At 38.7% G+C, this 4,537-nt stretch overlaps 1 pseudogene; it reads right to left on the bottom strand.

Annotated features, from left to right (window-relative positions):
* Positions 1–2,709: 2,709 nt before the first annotated feature.
* Positions 2,710–4,236, bottom strand: LOC131539185 (putative nuclease HARBI1; annotated as a pseudogene).
* Positions 4,237–4,537: the final 301 nt, after the last annotated feature.

Raw genomic sequence — 4,537 nt, 5'->3', positions numbered from 1 at the left:
ATTTTTAAATGAATCACAATTCAAAAGGCTATTGCTATGATAATTCAGTGAGAATTGTCAAATTTGCACTTTCCTTCCATATATTCACACTTTCACATGCATTCAGACATTCCTTCCATATATTCAGACTTTTATTCTATATATTCAGACTTTCATTCCATATATTCAAACTTCCAATCAATATGTTCAAGTTCCATTCCATATATTCATATTTCATTCCATATATTCAAACTTCCATTCCATATATTCAAGTTCCATTCAATATATTCAAGTTTCATTCCATATATTCATAATTTCATTCCATATATTCAATCTTCATATTATAAATATCATAATTTCCTGAACGGCATGCCATAATACACATACATATATATATATATATATATATACACACACACATACATACATACATATGTAGCAGGTTTATTTGTATACTTATGAATTCCACCAAACAAAATATTTCTTTTGTATTACTGGGAGTTTCGTTTTGGGTTCATTCTGCCTGCGCGTCGGGTTAGTGCAGTGCGTGCGTGTGACGTCATCAGACCGGGACTTACGTCGCACAAGGTTAACCTCAGTCAGAGCAATGCTGGATTTGACTGAGGTGAGTTCACGTCAGGTTTCTCCGATTATAAAACGGTTATATAAGTTGTTATTATCACTTATATGTTGACATATCACCGTGTAAGAGTGTTTATGATGATGAGTGAATCTTGCAGTAGTCTTAATGAACTACGAGCCGCAATATTGTGTTTTTATATGTTAAATGCAGTTCGGTAGCTGCTGCAGCACGTGGTGAGCTAGCTGTTCGGCAGATCATTAACATTGTATTGACATGATACTATTTTTTTTAGATGCTAACCTGGGGCCTGTACCATGATGGTGGCTAAACAAACTCCGGGTTACAGGATTAGTTTTGAGTTGACAAAACCAAACCGATGCAATCAGGCTTAATTGGTACCATGAAGCAGCTCATCAACTTTCTCTGTCAACTCGGGCTTTGATCCTTAAGCTATGATTACGCCACGGGCGTGCACATAAAAGAGTGGCGTCGGCACCGAACAACCAATCGCGTTCAATATGGATAGAGCGAGAGCTGTCTATTTTTCTGCGGAGGAGCAAGAAATAATTATTCAAAAGTATGAAGAATATAAACATGTGTTTCAAGCACGCAGTAATACTGTATCTGCTGCCAAAGCAAGAGAAGAGTGTTGGAAAAAGATCGCTGATTGCGTTAATGCGTAAGTTAAACAAATATACATTCAATATTAATTAAAAATGATGTATGTGTGTGCGGCGTGTATATGATGCCTTTACAATAAGGTTGTATTTGTTTAGAGAACGTAATGCATTAGCTAACATGAATTGACAATGAGCGATAGTTTTTCAGCATTTATTAATCTAATGTTAATTCCGTTAGTTGTTCAAGTTACTCATGTTACTTCACTGTGCATTAGACGTAATGTTAACATTTTTATTTAAAAATGTATTAATGCTTAAATTAAAATGTATATACGTATACTGTATGTATAAACGTATTTGTATCTAAAAATGTTACTGTATATTAGGCCTGTGTCATATAGATTAATAGGCTATTCATTGATTTTTAGATGCAACCCCAACTACAAACGTTCTTGGCAGCAGATAAAGACAAAATATAAAAATATCATTCAAAGTGGTGAGTATTTACCATAACCTTTTATTATTTTCGTGAACATTTTCACAAAAACTCTTTTGCAGCAAACAGAAAAAGTGTGACCTTCGAAAACTGGGGAGGGCCACCTCCCCAGAATACACTGTGGCAGAGGAGCTGGCTCTGAGTAGCAATAAGGCGGCCGATTATGGATGGTATTACAGGTGCTGTACAATCTGACCCTGGTGCTGGCTCCTCTAAGCAAGTGACACTGGGTATGTGTGCAATGCATTACTACCTTTTAAAAGTTGTACATGTGGCTGACTGTGTGTTCTGCAGTAGAGGAAATACAGTGTCCCTGTTGAAGCCGGCACACTTTCACACAGTCTCCCACACAGAGGTGAGCTTGCAGCAGACAGAACACTATGAATATGCTTTACAACAGTTACGCTTTACATTGGCCTACTTTAATTTATTAGGGTGAAGCAAATGACGAAGACACCCTCTCTGTGTGTTCTGAAACCATTGCTGAGGTGAATGCATTTGTTTTTTTGTTTATGGCACACATTTTAATGTCACACAAATGTGACTGGCCCTTATCTTTTATTGTAGGATTTTTCACAACCTGCCCCACAAACTGATGCCTCTACCTCAATGGGCTTCAGAAGGAATGTGAACAAGGTACTGCTTTAAACCCTTGACATAAATTACAGCCAGTCCTGTGCCTGTATTAACTCCTGCCTTGTCATTTGATTTACCTTAAGACTTGTAATGACTGTTTGTGGTGGAATTATGTTTCAGGTGGAAACTGACTCAGTCAGGCCCTTTACAAAAGGAGCCTAGAATTGGACTGCACTCTAAAGGAGCTGGACTGTGAGCTGAGGAGCCTCCAAATTAAAAAAATTAAATTGGAGATCAAACAACTGGAAAAACAGATCTCAGTATGTGAACTTACTAAAACAGGAAACACATTAGTATGAATACTCAATACTTAATGCATCTTTCTCTCTTTCTCCTCCTAGCCACATCAACAATAAAACCATTTGAGACCTATCTGCAGTTTCAATGTGCTTTTATTAAGTAAAATATTGTATGGTGACTGCATCTCTGACAGCTGTGCCAGCTGGGTGGTCAAGTGTGATTGGGTCAATTTCATCGGGAGAAGCTGGTTTAGTGATGGTGCTTGCTCCTTTCTGATAGTGGCTATATTGTGCAGAATGGCACATGCAGCCACTATCTGTGATGCCCGCTCTGGTGACACCCTTAACCGCCGAAGGCAGTTGAACGTGCCTTTAGGATGCCAAAGGTCATCTCAATCTTGACCCTGGTTTTACTGAGGGCCACATTGAACCTGTTTTGTGGCCTTGTCTGAGGGTCAGGATAGGGGGTTAGTAAAAATCTCTGGCATGCATCTGGTCTCCTACCAACAGGCCATCAAAAAGCCCTGTCACAGAACAGAAAAGGGAAAATTGTATAAGTTTTGCTTTGTCAATTAAAAAGAACACTTTAAAGTGTTTTGTACTGTAACTTGCCTTCCTCAAAGCGCTGACACAACACAGACTCACGGAAAATTTGTGAGTCATGCACTGAGCCAGGCCATTTGGCATCCAAGCTTGTGATCATGCATTCATGATCACAAGTTATCTGAAGATGAAATGTACAGTAGATCATTGTCATATGTGTTAATGATTCATCTCACTGAAAATAAGTCATCTTGAATCTATAGTACACCTACCTGAACATTGAGGCTGTGAAAGGACTTTCTATTCACATAATCTGCCTCATGTTCTCCAAGAGCTGTGGAGAGTGCAACATGTGTGCAGTCTATTGCTCCTATGACTCTAGGGAATCCTATCATAAGATTAATATATTTGTTAAAAGATTTAGAATAATATTAACATGTACTGTATTGTATAATTTAAGTGTTCTAAGTGAAATCTGCTTTCTGGGGAGAAAAAGTGAATGTATAAAAGTAAATCTGTTCATGTAGTGTCACCCTATCAGTCTTACCGGCAATTTTATAAAAGCCCTCTTTTATGGACATGGTCGATAAATGTCCAGGGAACACTATGAAGCTATTCATGTACCCCTGCAGTGCGAGGACCACCTTGCGAATGGTTCGACAAACCGTGTTTTCCCAAGGTTCTCTGCATCACCGACCGCATACAAGTACGTACCGCTTGCAAAAACGCAACGCAATGCATACCATTTGCGGTACAGTAAGAGCATGACTTGACGTGTCACATTTGATATGTGCGGCTCAAGAAGTTCGCAAATATAAGAGATTCCTTCCGGAGAATCTGTATCTTTCATACAAGTAAGTATCAGGAAAATCTAGGGATTTTGTCTGTCCCTAAAAACTCTTTCTCTGAAGTGCTCGTCTAACAATTTGTGCGGAGATGTCCACAGGATTTGGTAGAAAAGGTGAAGCCATTGCAACAGACACTGGGATATGTGACGTCACCTATATGTTTCTTTGATCACAGCTGATTGGTCGAATTTCAGTCTGAGATCTCGAATCCAGAACATAACCTGCCCCGGAGCAGGTTAGCCGTGCAGCATAAGATACCATGGCAACAAACAACGCTTAAAGCCGAGCTACCTTCATGGTACCTAAAACCCAGAGTTGGGGCAAACTAAACTGAAACTTACCTGGCTAGCCAGCTAAACCGGCTTCATGGTACAGGCCCCTGATGTCACGCAGCACTCATTGCCTTATTGTTTATGACCGCAGGTATGTTTTTTTTGTGTTTGTGCATATTTGTTCGAGATGAATCAATCAATATATGTGTAGTTTATATAATGGAATTAATGTATGACTAAGGGGAATTTATGATGTGTTTTTCTATTGGGAATATCTGTGATATTTTCTTTGTATTTAATTTGATCATAAATGTATGTAGT

Source organism: Onychostoma macrolepis, chromosome 04, assembly GCF_012432095.1.
Source record: "Onychostoma macrolepis isolate SWU-2019 chromosome 04, ASM1243209v1, whole genome shotgun sequence".
Lineage (NCBI taxonomy): Eukaryota > Metazoa > Chordata > Actinopteri > Cypriniformes > Cyprinidae > Onychostoma > Onychostoma macrolepis.
The sequence above is the reverse complement of the archived record's forward strand: the minus strand, read 5'-3'. Positions and strand labels throughout refer to the sequence as shown.